This window comes from Mus musculus, chromosome 8, assembly GCF_000001635.26.
Source record: "Mus musculus strain C57BL/6J chromosome 8, GRCm38.p6 C57BL/6J".
NCBI classification, from domain to species: Eukaryota; Metazoa; Chordata; class Mammalia; order Rodentia; family Muridae; genus Mus; species Mus musculus.
In genome coordinates this window covers 27,421,324-27,440,097 of record NC_000074.6, presented here as the reverse complement: position 1 = coordinate 27,440,097, position 18,774 = coordinate 27,421,324, and the positions used below count along the sequence as shown (strand labels likewise).

Here is an 18,774-nt window from a genome sequence, read left to right as displayed (position 1 = left end):
GGCAGCCAAACTTGGTAGTGTAAGAGTCACTCAGGTGGTACTGGTTTTGAAGGCATTAAAGGTTCATGGAGAGCAGCTGAGGTATGGCACTGTGAAAGGCTAGGAGAGGCAAATGGAGAAGATGTATCCTCAGTGACAATTGAAAGCCCAGGATTAAAATGATCATGCAGAGAATTTGAAGCTATTGGTGGAAGTGCAGCCCAGTTGCAGCAGAAGACCCCAGCAATTTGGAGATGCCAGTACCAAGAACAGTAGCAGAACTTGAATAGAGCTAATCAACACACATAAGACAAGCTGTGTGTGCTGCAGAGCACAGAGCTGGAGACATGACCCAGGCCCCTGGAAGGAGCACAGAAGGTTATGGGTGAATCCCAAATGATTGAACATTGGTTTATTGACACTGTTGGAATTTGGGTTTTGCTTTGTTCCGATTGTGACTGTGCCCTGGTTCTCTTCTCTTGAAGAAAGAACTTAATTTCTATTTGAGCCCATAGCTGAAAAGATTTTGATCTTTTAAGAGATTTTGGAACTCTAAATGGATTGAATACTTTTAAAGAGACTGGACTTTTAATATGTCTGAATTTGTAAGGGCTGCATGGCTTTTAAAGACATTTAGGTTTTTAAATGTGAGATCTCAGGGATGAACGAGAAAGAAAAGGGCTGTGGCTTCCTGGTAATGTGTTTGTTTGTCAGGTTGACAAGGGATCAATTGTGCTGGACAGTTTTGTTTCAGCTTGATACAGGTTAAAGATACAGATCATCTGAAAGGAGGGAACCTCAGTTGAGAAAATGCCTCCATAAGATGGGGCTATAGGCAACCCTGTAAGGTATTTTCTTAACCAGTGACTGTTGGGGGTAGGCTCAGCCCATTGTGGATGGTGTCATCCCTGGGCTGGTATTCCTGTGGGTGCTATAAGAAAGCAGGCTGAGCAAGCCAGGGAGCAAGTCAGCACTCAGCACTCCTCCGTGGCCTCTGCATCAGCTCCCGGGTTTTGGTTCTAGGTTCCGGCCTTATTTAAGTTCCTGCCCTAACTTCCTTTGATGATGAACTGTGATGTGAAAGTGTAAGCTGAACAACCCCTTTTTCTTTCCAACTTGCTTTTTGGTCATGGTGTTTCATCACAGAAAAGGAGACCCTAACAAATCAGGAGTAAAGAAATGAAGTAGGGAGTTGGGTGTGCTGGTTTGAATGACAGTAGTCCCCCCCCCCCCTTGTGCCTCATGTGTTTGAATACTTGGTAACCACTTAATGGAACTGTTTTGAAAGGATTAGAAGGTGTGGCCACTTAGAGAATGTATATAATTGGGAATAAACTTTGAGGTTTCAAAAGCTTTCCCAGGCCCAGTCTTGTTCTCCCTCCCCCTCTCCCCCTCCTCTCCCCCTCTCCCCCTCTCTCCTTTCCACCTGCGAATCAGGATGTAAAACTCTGCTCCAGTACCACCATGATGACCATGGACCAACCCTCTACAATTATAAGCAAGTCCACAACTAAATGCTTCCCTTTATGAGTTGCCTTGGATAGGATCTCTTCACTGCATTAGAACGGTAACTAACACATGAGAAAACCCAGAAGCTAGAGGGAGGAGGGGGTGAATTTGATCAAACCCATATGTAAAATCATCAAAGAATAAATAAAAGTATTTTTGCGACGGCAGCATGTGGAAATAAATGTCTTTTTACTACACCTAATTAAATTTAATTGCAGGCAGTAGCCACTAGGTGGCAAGAGAAGTCTGGTTTGAGGCTAAGAAAAAGAAATTCTGTCGTCCCCCCCCCCCCTAATCATACATGATGCCTACCTACTCCAAACTTTCTAACACGCTTCTCTTCCTACTGCGTGAGTAACAATTCTATTTTCCTTGCTCGTTCACACTTGTGCTCTATGCTCCAGTACTCACAAGGACACTGCCTTCTCTCTTTCTGCACATTTATTAGGAAAACTGACTTTGATCTCCTAATGCCACATTGGAATTCTTCTGGGAAGAACTTTCCATGGCACTAGGATGTGGCTCACAGTTTGTGCGAGGCCCTGGATTCAAGCCCGGCAGTGGCGCTCCGAAACCCAAACTCAATTATCCCCGAAAAATCATCTACCCAGAGTTTATTGCAACATGGTTTGTTGCCTGTCGGTCTGGTCCCTGGCGCACAGCAGCCTTCCGTCATTACCTCGCTCCTATAACCAATACTAAGCCACACAGAGCCGCCAAGCAAAAAGTTAAGTCTAAAGTTTACAACTGCGTTCCAAGACCAAGGAATACCTTTACCAGATAGATTGAGGCTCGCGCCTAAATGTGGTTAGCGGGAGTATTTTGTGGAGATACGAATGTTTTAAATGTTGCTTTTTAATTGTTTAAAATTAAAAATCAGGAAATCGCATAATATCAAAGTTCAGGTTGACAGAGTTGTCCCAGCAATATCTTTCCTCATAGTGCAAGTGGTTGTCCAGAGCAAGACAGCTGCTTTCTGTGGAAGGGGCTCTCTCTCCTCTTCCTCCCAGACCTCCCCCTCCACAAAACCCATTGCATCTGCGCATGCCAAGGTTTCGTCCTGGGAGATCTTTAGCCTTTGACAAGAGTCTCTGAATAGCCATACAGTAACTAGGCTTCTCTGAGACCACTCTCATCACCTAGACCCCAATCTTGACATGCAATGACTTGTGTTAAGATCCTACTTATAGCCGGGCGTGGTGGCGTATGCCTTTAATCCCAGCACTAGGGAGGCAGAGGCAGGCGGATTTCTAAGTTCGAGGCCAGCCTGGTCTACAAAGAAAAGAAAAGAAAAGAAAAGAAAAGAAAAGAAAAGAAAAGAAAAGGAAAGAAAAAGATCCTACTTATAGCTCTTAAACTCAAATGACCACATCTCTAAAATGACACAAATACCCTTTAAAATGCCTGCCTGAGAAAACTCAAAATTATTACTGTTTGTCCCAGCCTGTCTGCCTGCTTCCCAGTTTCTGTTGGGAGAAGGAACCCTGCCCTTGTGGTAAGTGTAATGGGGTCAGACAGTAATCCCAGGTGGTTCCCATGGGCCAAGTCCCAATGATACACTTTGCATCTTCACTCTTCCAACTCAGCTCACGTCCACTGACTTTAACTCCTTCCGATTGTTTCTATAAAGTCTCCCACCTCTGAATAGTCCATGGCCCAGTAGTTCATGCTGGGCTCTCCTATACACATCTGGCAGTCAGTAAGTCCTTTCACACTGCTAATTAACATCTGTCTGTGCCACCACTACGGTGTCCAGATGTGTCTGCAGATGCTGTCCTTACCTTATCTAAGGCAGGCTTCCAGTGCAGTTGCTTTTGGTAACAGCACAGGTTTATAGGTGTAGATATAAGTATTTCAATGTGACAGCATGACCATGTAGGAAAGTAGCAATAGTAAGTTCTACTAGAGGTCCCATGACATTTCCAGCTGTGGGCTTTTGACCAGGAATAAAGTACAAAACAGCCAATTAAGCAGGTATTAATTTGAATCAGGATTACAGTTGGTTGTGCTACTTGGGCATATATTGCCACATGAAAGATCTGTCGCTGTACTCAAACTGTTGATAACATTTCTCTTCCACCTACAGTCTACACAGGACCTGTGGAACTGTGAGAACTCGCCAGAAGAAAGGGTCTGAGATTGGTGTCTCTTATGTCTTATATCCAAAGTGTGTGGTATCTTTGGCAATAGTTGGTGTTGTTTTGGAGACCTCTGGGGCCTCCCTGACCAATAACACATTGAAAGGTATCCCTTGCCAGAAGAATAATTTTCATTTAGTATCCCATGTCTGCTATGAGTAGTATTGTCCACTTGTGTGGATAATTCTGTTAGAGTTCATTTATTGTGTTTTAAAATTAGCTCACTAACTAATGATCTTCATAAGAACTTCTCGTACATCCTCAGTCCTGACTAACTCACACTCTGTTCTGTTTCTCCCCCCACCGTACCCCATAACCATCCTAGCTTAATCCTGTAACCAGTGGTGCACCCCACTCTTCTCTCATGCTCCATGTATTCTGCTATCCCTCCAGTTGTGTTGTTTGACGGAGTTGTAAGGCTTAACCTGGGCTTTCCACCTCCTCCTTTGAGCCAGCCCTCCTCTAAGCCCCTGGCTTTGCCCACACTCCAGTCCTTTTCACACCTTAAGACTTTCCACCCTCAGAACTCCACCTCCTCTCCAGTTTGCACTTACCCGCAATCCATTAGCCCCTTCCCTTACCCAAATGCCCTTTCCCCGGCTTCCAGTAATAAAAGTCCATCCAGCATCAAAGAAAAGACTTGAAGCTATGATGTACAAGTGAGAGAAAACATACAGAATTTGTCTTTCCATCCCTGAGTTATGTCACTCAATACAAGTCTTTCTAGTTCATGCATTTACCTGAAGATTTCATAATTTCATCTTCTCAACAGCTGAGTAAATCTTTCATTGTGCATCTGTGACACGTTTTACTACATTTTAAGTGAGATATAATTTTGTCACTTCTTTCTTTCCTTCCTTATTCTCCCCACAAACCTTCCCATGTCCCCAATTCCCAACCTATCAATAACTTCTTTTTCTTTGATTGTTGTTTTTTTATACATGCGTAAGTACAGAAATGCAGCCTGCCGAGTCCCTCCAGTGTGGCTTCTGGGTGGATGCTTTCAGGGCTGACCACTTTGTATTAGATGACCACTTAGAGGGCTCATCAGTAGGACAGAATAACTTCCCCTCTCTTAGCAGTCACTAGTTGCCTGTAGTTCTTTTTGGAGGGGTGGGACCCCTTTCCACATTAGACTATCTACTGATGTTACTATTGTCCAAGTCTTGTTTGGGCAGCCATATTGTTGAGGTGTCACGGGCGAAGCTCCCCTGTCATTTTCAGATAACATAGACTCATAGCAGACATTCTAGCCCTCTGACTCTTACAATCTTTCCACACATACCCTACCTTTCATGATGTCCCCTACGCCTTAAGTTCAGGAGTTGTAGCATAGATATATCCACTAGGGAAGGGCTCCCATAATCCACTGTGTGTTGTGACTTTCTGTGATGGTCTCCATTGCCTATAAAGTGAAGCTTCTTTAAGAAGACGTGAGAGCTACACACTTATCTGTCGGTGTGCAGTTAGGAATTATTCCAGCCTAGTAAAGTGATGATAGCAAGTTCTCTCCTAAGATCTATGACCTCGTTACCTTCAGGTGGTTGGCTGGGTTTCTAGTTCCAGACGTGATTCTCTCCTGTTGAGTGACCCTTAAGTCCAATTAGACCGCTATTGGTTACTGCCAAGATACGAATACAAATAGTGCACGTTTGGGACTCTCGTGCCATGCTTGTCATTTTTATGGTTCATTGGCATCACAGCTGGGTGGGACTGTTGATTATTCCCCCACTTGGCAGCTTGCATGGTACCTTCTGGTCCTATGAAAACACAAGAAAGAGCCTTTCAGGAAAGATCCAGCTTGAATCTTCTGAGTCCTGTGTCCAACGTGTGATGTCTTCAACAACAGGAACTTTAACCTCTGAGGTGTAGCTAGGGGCAACAGCAGTGGACTATGCTATTTTGGGAGTCACTTGGATCACCCTCTCCAACAACTCAAAAGATCCCTCCTGTCTGCCACGAGGGTTTGTGTTAGACTGATTGTGGCTCCTGTGAGAAGCATAATTAGCCCAGGTGACATCACTTCATTTAATATGTAATTTTTGTTATGATTCAGATGCAGATAAAATAGTATGATCCCTTTAGGCTTCATCGAACATGCGCTTGTCCAGCCCTCTCCTTCTGTGTTGATCTCTCTCCCCCTCCCAAAACCCCTCCCCAATTACAGGCACTCTCCTTTTTCCTCCTTTCTCGTCATATCATCTGTATCCTTCTATTCAGCTCTTTAATCCACCCATGATCTCTCTTTACTCTTCTGGTTTTGAGGGTTACTCCAGGTTTAATATGCTAAAATGTGAATATTTGGAACTAAGAGCCACAAATGACAGAGAGAACATGTGGCCTTTGTCTTACTGAGTCTGGGCTACCTCACTCAATATAGTGATTTCTAGTTCTACTAATTTACCTGAGATATCCATCTTTTCCTTCTTCTTTGCAGCTGTACAGTCTATGCACCACACTTCCTGCTCACCAGTGGGAGGATGTCTCAGTTGTTTCCATTTCCTAGCTGTTGTGAATAGAGCATCGATGAACACTGCTGAGCAGGTAGGTATCTGTGGGGTTGAATGTCAAGTGCTTTGGGTATGTGCCAAACTGTGATGTCACTGGGGGACAGAGCAATTTTACTTTTAGCTTTTGGAGGATTTCCCTTACTGACTCCCAGAGTTGCTGCTCCAGGTTGCATTCCCATCGACAGTGAATGAAGACCCCCTGCCCCACACCCTCACCAGCAGGTCTGTTGTCTCTCGACTTCCCAATCTTAGCCTTTCTGAGGGTAAGATTGTAACTAACTGGGGTGAGGTCTCAAAGGTATTTTCATATTTATTTCTCTAATTGCCAAGGGTGATGAACACTATTTGAGGGATTTCTTAGACATTTTTATTTCATCTATAAAGCACCACAGCCCTTTTTTCCTTTCTTTTCTTTTAATTTTTTTTAATTTGAAAATACTTTTGTATAACATATTGCGATCCTCTCCGTCATCTCCTCCAAGATCCTTCCTACCTCCCCATCTATACAACTCCACACCCTCTTTCTCTCTCTAGAAAACAAACAGAGAAATAAAAAAAATTAAAAAAATAAACAAATAGGAAAAAAGAAAAAAAAACACATACATAGGCAGACACACACATATGCAAATACACAAACTCCATTTTTTTTTTTTGACTCCTTGAGGGAGTCAAAGCTTTATAGCGTTAACAGAAATCTCAACCACAGGGGAAACAAGCTCACTGGATGTTTATGGAAGCAGTTCTAAAACTAAACTCGTTACATAATTCTTTATGAAGCATTCATGGTTTTAGAACATGAATTCTTGGTGGAGCTTAAGCTTCAACAAGAGCTGAAAATCTTCCTCTACCAGTGACAAACTGTGTCCGACCCTAGACAAGTTAGCTTCTCATTTTCTCATCTGTGCAATAGCTGTTATGTACATGAAGAACTGTGTACACAATTGTCTTCGCAGGATACCTAGGATATGGCATATTCAGCAAATATTAGCCAGTCAGGATTGTTGGGAAAGCCCCTTCTTCTGGATCCAGCAGTGTTTGATTAAGTCCTGAGCCTTGTAGAAGCAACATAGTTGGTATTCTCTTTCATCAGCTGCTACCTGTTGTCTGGAATCTAAGGAAATGGAGAAGGATGGGTAAACAAACATTCCTGAATCTTTACCAGGAAGCTCAGCCCGGGACAAGGCAGGCTGGTTGGGGGATGAGACACACCTCAGTAACAGTAATGGGTAGAGCCTTTTGGAATGCCACCCCGAGGGAACAATTCAGCTCTTTTCCTGTGACAAGTCTGCTAGGGAAAGATGGGAACTCCTCAGAGAGTCAGAGTCATAAGAAAATGGCATATGGCAAGGGATCAGGTATTGGGAAATGGCATATACACTTCAGCACCAGAAATTGCTATGCCCACTTCAGTGAAGTCTGCCTGTTGAGGTTGAAAGGCCTGGAGGCAGTCACAAGGCCAAGAGTTTCAAGGAAACTCAGCCTCCTGGAACCTTGGCATTCTCATAGCCTGTATACTCAAACCCTATCCCCACATTAGTATGGTGTATGCTCTCTTTCAATATTGTTTTATTATAAGTGCCTTTAAAGATTGAATTTTAACATAGGTGAGCCTCCACCAATGTTCCAACGTCCTAGAAAAACCTTGAAACTTGGAATTCAGTAGGAATTCAGTGATAAGATTACCTATTCAGTAACATTCAAATTTACTTCTAGTAGAGAAACTAATTAGGCATTACAAAGAATGGAGCTAGAATAGCTCGGGGCTAGTCTGCAGAGTGATAATTTAGGACTGTAGTCTCACCCAAACAAGGGAAAACACAATGGCCAAGCAAATAGGTAGATTAACCATGAAAGAATTAGGGAATCCCCCTGAGACAGGTTTCTTCACTAGGCCCAAAGGAACAGCATAATCAGAACCCTGGTGGTGGGCTTAACAATAGACTAGCATTACACCTGGCTCCCTTCTTAGTGGTAAACAGCGGCCTGGTCCCTGCCATCTTTTAATGTATACATTCCTTTTGTTTTTTTTGTCACTGTAACTCTGTGGATGTGATCGCCTGGCTTTTCTTGATTTTTCTTCTGTATAAAAAAGTCTGGTGTTCTTTTGGATGATACACTCTCAGATTCAACATTCTCTCTCGTGTCGTGTCTGTCACCCATCAACTTTATGCCCATCTGTCTGAGACTCTGATTCACACAGATTGAGGAGGGCCCATTGAGCACCCCCTCCCCCCAAGTCTAACTCTTATTTTGGGCAATACAGATGTAGCTTCTTGGCCAGTGTGAGGCACTAGAGTATGAACATGATCATTAGAAGGAGCTAAGTAACAAACTAGCTTTGGGTATGCATAAGAGCATAGAAGAACCTGCAAAATATCTCCCTCACCTTGTCTTTAGGCATAATGCAAATAAATGTCTGTGCTGCTCCTAGGCACCTCCTGTTGCTCTCATCTAACGCTTGATCCCAACTTCAGTCATGAAGTTAATAATTCAAATATTATTTGTGAAACTTTTGTATATAAGTGTGTGCCTTATTGTATGTATGTGTGCCACATGGGTGTAGGAGCCTGAGGAGGTCAGAGAGAGGATAGTCTGATCCGTTGGAAATGAAGTTACCGATGGTTGTGAATTGCCATGTGGGTGCTGTGAACTGAGCCCAAGTCCTCTTCGAGGACAGTGGATTCTCTCCAGGCATCTCTCCAGCACTGAGGATGATTTTCCTGTCCTAGGCTTTAGAGTAATTGTTTTCTTCCCATAGCATTTAACCCTTGGCTCATCCTTGGCTTAAGATCATGACTCTTATAAGGACAACATTTAATTGGGACCGGCTTACAGGTTCAGAGGTTCAGTCCATTATCATCAAGGCAAGACCATGGCAAAGTCCAGGCAGGCATGGTACAGGTGGAGCTGCAAGTTCTGCATCTCCATCTGAAGGCTGCTAGTAGAATACTGACTTCCAGGCAGCTAAGATGAGGGTCTTAAAGCCCACACCCACAGTGACACACCTACTCCAACAGAGCCATACCTTCAAATGGTGTCACTCCCTGGGCCAAACATATATAAACCTTCACAGTAACCAATACCCAAGATATATCCCAGATACATTCCAAAGCACAACAACTTGTTCCTAAAACAAAGAAATACGCAATGTTCTGTCTGATGAATTCCCAATGTCTTAGGTACTTTGTGTTGTTGTGATAAAATACCTGCTAAAAGCAACTCAAGGAAACCAAGGATATATCCACAACCTGCTCAGTCTGTATAAAGTTACTTGTATGGAAATGTTTTCAAGGCTGACCACTGGGTATTGGATAACAACTTACTGGGATTCATTAGGGAAGACTACTTCTGCTCCCAACATATTCTCATTACCTGTAGTTCTTTGTCTACAGGTAAGACCTCCTGAGCTTTCCATATTAAGAAATCTATTGATATCATCCTTGTTCATATCACAGTTAGGCAGCCATGTTAATGAGACTTCATCTCTGTAGCTTCTGTCATCCCTACAAGATACAATATTACAACAAAGCTCCTGATTCTTTGGCTCTTACCTTCTTTCTGCCTTCTCTTCCACAATGATGCCAGAATCTGAGGTGCAGGAGTTACTTTATAAATGTATCAACTCTGCATTTTAATTGGTTGTTGATTTCTGTAATGGTTTCTGTCTGAAGCAAAAAGAAGTTTCCTTGATGAAAGGTAGACATCACACTTATCTGTGGGTAAAGGACAAACACTTAGAATGTAGTGAGGAATCATGTTTATTAAAGTTGAAGTTATTGGTTCAGGTCAGATTCAGCTCTGGGCCTCTGCACCCTGTGTCCAACATGCATAATGTCTTCAGAAGTGTGGACTAACTTTTCACCTCGGGGGACAGAGACCAACCAAAGGCAATACAATAACCTTTAAAGTTTGGGGGATATCCTGGACAACGCTGCCCAACAACTCAAGAGAGTAGTGGGTTTTCTTAGATGGCCTATAGCTCTTTTGGGGGCATTTTTATTTAAACAGGATGTGTTGATTTATATGCTGACTTTATGTGTGTTATAGGCATTTTGGTAGAAAGTTAATAATATGATTCCTCATGGCTTTTTCTAATGTCCTTACTGTTATTTTAGCCTCCATCTTCCATAATGGTCTCACGCCGCCCTCCTATTTTCCCATCTCCCTCTTCAGACCATCTTTACCATGCTATTTCCTCTCTACTCTTCTTCCTGTAACCTCTTCCATGGTCCTTTTTAACTACCCTGGTTTCTACAGTTGCTCCAGATTATGTACTGACACCTGAAGATTTGGAGCCAGGAGCTTCCAATGAGAAAAAACATTCAATGTTTGTCTTTCTGGGTCCAATCCCAATAATTCTTAAACAAGAACTTTTGCAGTCAACAAACTGTAAGAAAATATGCCCTTCCATATGTTTTTCTTGATTAGCTTTTAGTAATCTATTATAACCTTACTCTATTAAATTTCCTTTCTTCGCTTTGGTCTTCCTTCTTCTTGGGCTTCATATGGTCTGTGAGTTGTATCTCAGGTATTTCAAGTTTTGGGGCTAATATCCACTTAACAATGAGTACATTCCATATGTGTTTTTTGTGACTGGATTACCTCACTTAGGATGATATTTTCTAGTTCCATCCATTTGCCTAAGAATTTCATGAAGACATTGTTTTGAATAGCCGTGTAAATGTACCACATTTTCTGTATCCATTCCTCTGTAGAGGGACATCTGGATTGTTTCTAGCTCCTGGATATTACAAATAAGGCTGCTATGAACATAGTAGAGCATGAGTCCTTCTTATATGTTAGAGCATCTTTTGGGTATGTGCTCAGGAATGGTATAGCTGGGTCCTCTGGTAGTACTATGTCCAATTTTCTGAGGAACCACCAGACTGATTTCCAGAGTGGTTGTACCAGCTTGCAATCCCACCTGCAATGGAGGAGTGTTCTTCTTTCTCCACATCCTTGCCAGCATCTGCTGTCACCTGAGTTTTTGATCTTAGCCATTCTGACTGGTGTGAAGTGGAATCTCAGGGTCATTTTGATTTTTATTTTCCTGGTGCTTCAGTCTTACTTAGGAAGGGGAACAAAATAATCATGGGAGATAGAAGGAAGGAAGGACCTGGGAGGGAGAGAGGAAAAAGTGAGGGCAGGTCAAGTGTGGGAGGAGGTGTGGGAGAAGTAGAGAGGGTCAGGAAATTGAACAGAGGTGTGTAGCAGTGGGGGATGGGAAACTGGGGGTAGCCACTATAAAATCCCAGATGCCAGGAAAACAAGAGGCTCCCAGCACCTAACAGAGATGACATTAGCTGAAATACCCACAAAGGAGAAAGAAAACCTGTAGAGACTAAATCTAAAGGTTAGGCATGGCCCTTAGTTAAGAGATGGAGCCACCTACCCATCTCAAAAAATATTAATGCAGAATTGCTCCTGTCTAAAGGAAATTCAGGGACAAAGAGTGGAGCAGAGATTGAAGGAAAGGCCATCCAGAGACTGCGCACCTGGGGATTCATCCCCATCTGCAGACACCAAACCCAGACACTATTGCTGATGCCAAAAAGTGCTTGCTGACAGGAGCCTGGTATGGCTGTCTCTGGAGAGGTTCTGCCAGAGCCTGACCAATACAGATGCAGATGCTCAAAGCCAACCATTGAACTGAGCATGGGGCCCCAATGGAGGAGTTAGGGGGAGGACTGAAGGAGCTGAAGAGGTTTGCAACCCCATAGGAAGAACAACCCCTCCCCCAACCCCGAGCTCCCAGGGACTAATCCAACAACCAAAGAGTACACATGGAGGGACCCATGATTCCAGCTGCATAATGTAGCAATGGATTGCCATATCTGGCATCAATGGGAGGGGAGGCCCTTGGTCCTGTGGAGGCTCGATGCCCCAGCATGGGGAAATGCCAGGGTGGTGAGACAGGAGTGGTTAGATGGTGGGGGGGGGGGGAGCATCCTCATAGAAGCAGGGGAGGAGATGGGATAAGAGGTTTGTGGAGGGGAAACCTGGAAGGAGGATAACATTTGAAATGTAAATAAAGAAAATAACCAATAAAAAGTAAATTTCCTTTCTTCTATACACCTCATACTAAGTCAAAAGTTGCAGCCAATTTTAATTTCAGATCCAAATCCTTTAGTTAAATTTGCTACAAGCTCTCGCAACGCCTTATTGAATACAATTGGGGTTTCCAAATGAGTTTTGGGGATGTGACTGTAAAGCTCCAGTAAATAAAGTAGCCTGACCTTTCCATCTCTGCAATTTGGCCACTGTTATATAAACATGACTTTAAGCCTCGAGGCCTTAAAATGGTTTGATTTAATTTTTAGCTTGAAAGCTACCATAATCCTGTCTTCTAGTTCCCTGGCATTTAAAATGCCTCTTCACACAAGGAAATAGACCTGACAAGCTATCCCAGCAAGGTCAGGCAGTGAGAATACTGGCATGGCTTGGTGGATTTCCTCCTCCGGAAGCCAGGTCTTGTCTAACTTGTTCAAACTTTGTTTTCTTTTTGCTCCTCCAGCCTGTCTGAGAAGCCATTGTGGCCTCCATAACTTGTTCCTAGATGGTAATCAATCTCAAACACCTGCACCGTTGCTAGAAATATCAGTCACAAATGATGACCGCTGAGTTTAAGCTGTTTTCTTTCTCTTTGAGGCGAGTTGGACAATGGAATTTCAAAGTCCTAATTTGGACTGACGTTAGCCAGTTGGGTTCATTAGGAGACATGAAGTCTTTGTGCTCCTAGATAAACACTAGGAGGACCTGAGCCATTTAGCACATGGGGTCACTCCTTGAAAGGAGGAATGTATAACTGTTTTCCACCCAGAAGGCTGGGAGTGGTCTTGTTTACTAGTCTGGTAACCTTTGCTCTATCTGTGTGACCAGAGACTTTTCAGCGTCAGCCCCTCCCCAAGACCCTTATTGTAAATTTATTTTTCTCAGTCAGTCTATAGATCCTGTCTCCATGGGCTTTATACTTAGAGTATCCATGTAGTTCTCTATCATCTGTATTTAACTCATTTGATCCTCAAAGAGAATTATCTATGCTTTGCTGTGAGATCAGGATTGAGTCAGTTATACAAGAACAAGTTTTCACCACATTGTGCTACACTTAAATACACCTAAAATAAACTGCTCAGGATCAGGCTCCCAGAGTTTGAACCAACACCAGCTACTAAGTTGTGATGAACTGAACAGAACTACTTGAATTAGGGTGACACTCTAATCTCTCAAACACAAGCACCATTCCTAGAGGAATGATTTACAGAATGATGACCCCTGCCTCTGAGATGATTTCTTTTTGTTTGAATCAGGTTGGGGAATGGAATTTCCAAGCCCTAATTTCAAATTCTGAAGGTGACCTCGTTAGTTGGGATCACTAGTAATGAAATATCTTTCTATAGAAAAAAGCAGATTTATTTAGCTAATCGTGGGGAGAACTCAGAGGTAATGACTGACATTGTCTAAGCTCCTGTAAAAGCTCTCAAAGGCATGACAGCACACATCTGTACTCATGCATGTCAGTAAGAAGTCACATTGCCAGGCAGGAAGATAGCGAGACGGGAGGACACAGACCCTTCTGTAGACAGGTCCCCAGTAATCTTTCACTCTGTCCTGCCTATATGTGAGGGAACAGATCCTCATGTTGTCTCATCTCACTGGGATCAGGGATCTGCAGGTGCCTTCAGGGCAATGTTATAGTCATTGCCTGCTTACATTCTAGTTCAGGGTGTGTGCTTGCCATGTTTTAACTAAAAATTTTTGTATCTGGAAGTGTGCATCCTTGCCAGGACAGCAATGCAAAAAGGTGTGTGTGTGTGTGTGTGAGTGTGTGGGTGTGCATTTGTGTAATTTTGTGACAAAAAATTATATTTTAATCATATTCTGAGACTTCTGTCTCCAGAGCTGTCCATGACTCCCATTGTTCCAAATGAATAATAACACACCATGGCTTTCTTTATATAGATATTGTAAACTTGTGGTCACACTATGCAGTCTACAGTGTTATCTCTCAAGTCACCATTATTAAGAATAATCATTTGTCTCACTCCTCAGGTCCAAGTAGACACATTAACCATCTCCCAAGGACACCTAACTCCCTAAAAGCTCAGAACCTATCCTAAACTTGCAACAGAATGAGCATCTTCAATGTAAACTGTGTGACTCACAAGATGACTTCCTAAAGAAGTTGTGCCTGAGACAGGACTGGCACTCTGGGATGTAACAGGATGTTTGCTATGCCCAGGATGGAGCTATGTGCCTTAAAGGTGGAGGCAGTGCTTAGAATCTGGAGCATCCTCAAAAGGCCACGTGACAAGAGCACTAAAATTTTACAGTGGAAAACTCACATGACACAAAAAAGCATAGTAATGGAGACCCAGAGATGCAAACAGAGCAAAAACACAGAGAAGACCAAAAGCAAGAAAGACAAATGTGAATCCACCTATAAACCTGGCAGCACAGAGTATGGATGGCACAAATAATCCAGCCAAAGGAAGATGTGGTTGAACCAGAGTTAAAAACCTGCTGTATACAGGGAATTCATGGTTTACAAAGAATCAGACAGATTTGGTTCAGTAAAAAGGTTTTTAAAAAGCAAAGCGGCAAATAAAGAAGAGGGAAGACCAATGGGTGGATACTTCATTCGTCCTTAGAAGAGGGAAGAAAATACCCATGAAAGGAGTTACAGAGACAAAGTTTGGAGCTAAGACAAAAGGATGGACTATCCAGAGACTACCCCACCCAGGGATACATCCCATAATCAGCCACCAAACCCAGACACTATTGCATATGCCAGAAAGATTTTGCTGAAGGGACCCTGTTATAGCTGTCTCATATGAGGTTATGCCAGTGCCTGGCAAATACAGAAGTGGATGCTCACAGTCATCTATCTATAAGATGGAACACAGGGCCCCCAATGGAGAAGCTAGAGAAAGCAGCCAAGGGGCTGAAGGGGTCCGTAACCCTATAGGTGGAACAACAATATGAACTAACCAGTACCCCCAGAGCTCATATCTCTAGCTGCATATGTAGCAGAGGATGACCTAGTCGGCCATCACTGGGAAGAGAGGCCCCTTGGTATTGCAAACTTTATATGCCCCAATACAGGGGAATGCCAGGGCCAAGAAGTAGAAGTGGGTGGGTAGGGGAGCAGGGCGGAGGGAGGGTGTAGGGAACTTTTGGAATAGCATTTGAAATGTATATAAAGAAAATATCTAATAAATAAATATAAAGTTAAAAAAAGCAAAGCAGCTAGAACTATCTATATTAATATTGGCATTCAAATAAAAATGGTGCTAGCCATCAATAAACATTTAAGAAATATGAAGCAGAAAAATGTAGAAAATGCTTTTGTGGTAAAAATAAATAAATAACCATAACTTGTGAATCTTATGGATACCGTGAAAGCCACACAGGGGGGAACGTGTAGCTGGAAGCACGCAGATTGGAAAGCAGTTCTCAAACTAAGAGCTTAATCCTGTACCTCAGTACATGGGAAAGCCTAAAGGAGAGAAAATAAATCAAACAGGAATGGAGTAGAGATGGCTGCAGAACAAGGTTAAAATCCAAAGGGAAACGATGTTGCCAAAAGTTAGTGTTCTGAAAGCATCAAATCAAAGCTGGCAACCATTTAACTAAATAGACAACAAATAAAAGGGGGGAGTAGGAAAACAGAGAAAACAGAAAAACGGAGAAAACTCTATAAACCAGGAACGGAAGAAGGCAGTCAGTTCTGCTCTTACAGCAATGAGAGGGATTGTGAAGGGATAATTGAATACCTGTTTGTCAAAGCAGATGAATTAAATGAAGTGAGCATTTCCTGGGTAGATTATACCAACCCCTGAGGTGGAATCAGTAGCTAGTCAAGTGTGACATTTAGTTCTAGCAACTCAGGAGACTCCGGCAGGGGGATACTTGAGCCCAAGTCAGGCTGAATATTATGAAAGACCTCATCGCTACAAAAGATCCACTTAATAACAGGGGTTAAGGGAGAGAAAGGGGAATGGCAGAAAAGAGACCCTTTGGAGTTTAAATATCCCAATAGATGAAAGAACGGGATCAATAACTTAGCAATCATTTAAAATTTTAAAAAGCAATATTTAATAAATTCTTCCAAAAGAGAAAATGTCTCTCAATCTTACTACGACTTACTAAGGTCAGAAAAATAGATCATAGAAAAAGAGAACTAAAGACCAAATCACTTTCATACAAAAGCCCTCAATAAAACAGTGGTAGTAAAAGTCATAAAATTCCATGTTTGTGTATCACAGGATCTCAGTATTGTAGATCAGTTTTATCTAAAGTTGAGAGTGACCTGCCTCAGCCCCTGAATACTAGGATTAGTGCTATCTTAGGGTTTCTCATACTGCTTTCTTATAGAAAACTGGATACTCCCCATGGCTTTCTCATACTGCTTTCTTATTGAAAACCCAGGAACACACAGTAGGCTGGGGTATCCTTACCACAACAATCATTAAGTAAGCAAACTTCTAAATTATCTTCAGCTATATGCACATTTATTCAGGCATTTTCTTAATGAGGATTCCTCTTCCTACATAACTCTCATTTCTGTCAAGTTGACAAAGGATCAGCCAAGACAATAAAGATATTCTGTGAGCATTTCCAAGTCATTGGTACACATGAACACCAGAGGACATCTCTGGTATCTGTCATTCTTCAGGTTCCATCCACCATGTTTCTGAGTGAAGGTCTCACTGGCCTGTTGCTTGTCTATTGGCTAGAGTGGATGACTCTGTTCAACACTGGTTGTAGCACAAGTTTGCTATAGATGATGGATTTTGTGCTTTACCCTAATTGGAAGTGATTACTTGACCTTTGCTTATGAAACAGTTTTGCTGGGAATAAAATTCTAGGTGGGTGGACTCTTTTTCTGCTTTGTTCTTTAAAGGCACTGCACCATTTTCTTCATTCTGTCCCCACCAACATCAGTGTCTGCACCCTATATCTAGACCTCTTCAGTTGCCTCAGGTTGAAGAATGGCTTTGGTATTGGTAAGGTAACCATGGTCACACATTCTCACCAATGAAGCAGAGAAGCATGAAGCACTGAAAGACTTGTAGGAACAAAGAGTCTTTGGGAGGATGCTTCATTAGGCACTACTTTGGGCTTAGACCTGGTGTAGTTAGGACCCTAGGATTAACATTATCTTCAGTTGTGTGCACACTCCGGTGAGGCCTGAGCATTGACTCTATGTGCATTATTAGGTTTGTTTCCCCTCCCCTCAGAAATAGAGCACCAATGCAGCATTTTGATATCTACAAGGAAGACAAGTTTGGAGAGTTCAGAACTGAGCTTTGATTTAGTTTTGATTTTTTCTGGATGGTGATTCATTATGTGATACAGAGTCTTTATTGCTTGTTGAAACTTCTCTATCACAATCAAAGCTCAATTTTTGTCAATGTTCAATGGGAGCTTGAAAATGAATGTATACCCTCTGTGCCCACACTTCATCATGTGCCAGTACACCAAAAAGACTTCAGAATCCCGCCCCACCCCACCCAGTGCTCACTGGGCTGTTTCACATGTAAGATACCACCCACATAACAACATCAGCATCTCTCTCACAGTTTTGTTTTAGGATACACAAACTGGCAGAGACAGGAATGTCCCAGAAATGTCAAAATATATAATATCACAGAGCTCTTCTGTGAATGAGCCACATGCAAACCTTCCCCAGCTCTCTGAAAGAAGTTTCTCCCCAGATGGACAAAGCTGGTCATGTTCATCCGAATCAGCCACCAAGCTTTAAAGATTCAGTGGCGTGGGCTAGACCCCACATCTGCAGAAGCAGCATTAAGACTGTGCTCTAAATCCAACTCCTACTTTCCTTGGAAGAGACACAAGAAAAAGAGGCAAGGTGACAGGGCACAGACAAAGCACTGTAGCTACAGATGCAGAGATCTGAATTAGGAAACTCTAAGCCAAGGCACACCTGGAATCATCAATAGCTGGAAAAGACAAGAAAGATTTTCTGTCAGAGCCTACAGGAAAGTCTGGCTTTGCTAACACCTGCATTTTGGGCCATTAGCCTCAGAGCTCTGAAATGATAATATTTTGTTGTATTTACCCACCAAATTTGTGGTGATTTATTATGAGGTCCCTAGGAAATAAATAGGACTTGGTATAGTTTTTTTTTTTTTTTTCATTTCCAATCACAAAGCAAGAATTACTGCAATGGAATTAAATTTTATTTCACAGAATTGCTGGTTCTAGTACAATGGTACCGATGCTGAAATTGTTTCTACATCAGGAGACTTACAGTTTAGGCACATTTATTTGTATGTTGAAGACCCCAGATAATTACTTTGAAAAAAGAGAAGTCAAGAGGCTGGAATGGAGTTCCAGAATCCCCAGAATCTTGTCTTGGAAACCATTTCCACTACAGTATGTCCTTCACTGAAGTTGCTGAGTGGTGCCCATGCAGGACTAATGAATCCACTGAAAGCTGTGTGGCTTAGCTGGAGAATGTGCCCTAGGCTTCCATCCCCAGCAGTGTAAAGAGAAAACTACAAACCTGTGCTCACTTTGGCAGCACATGCACTAAATTTGAAACAATACAAAGAAGATTAGCATGGCCCCTATGCAAGGATGACACCCAAATTTGTGAAGCATTCCATATTTCT

General features: G+C 42.5%; 1 non-coding gene across 1 annotated transcript; it reads left to right on the top strand.

The window, feature by feature from the left end:
- The first annotated feature begins 18,667 nt into the window (after nucleotides 1-18,667).
- On the top strand, nucleotides 18,668-18,774 carry Gm24410. Its single transcript, XR_003947647.1, has one exon. It is a non-coding gene; the product is annotated as a U6 spliceosomal RNA (small nuclear RNA).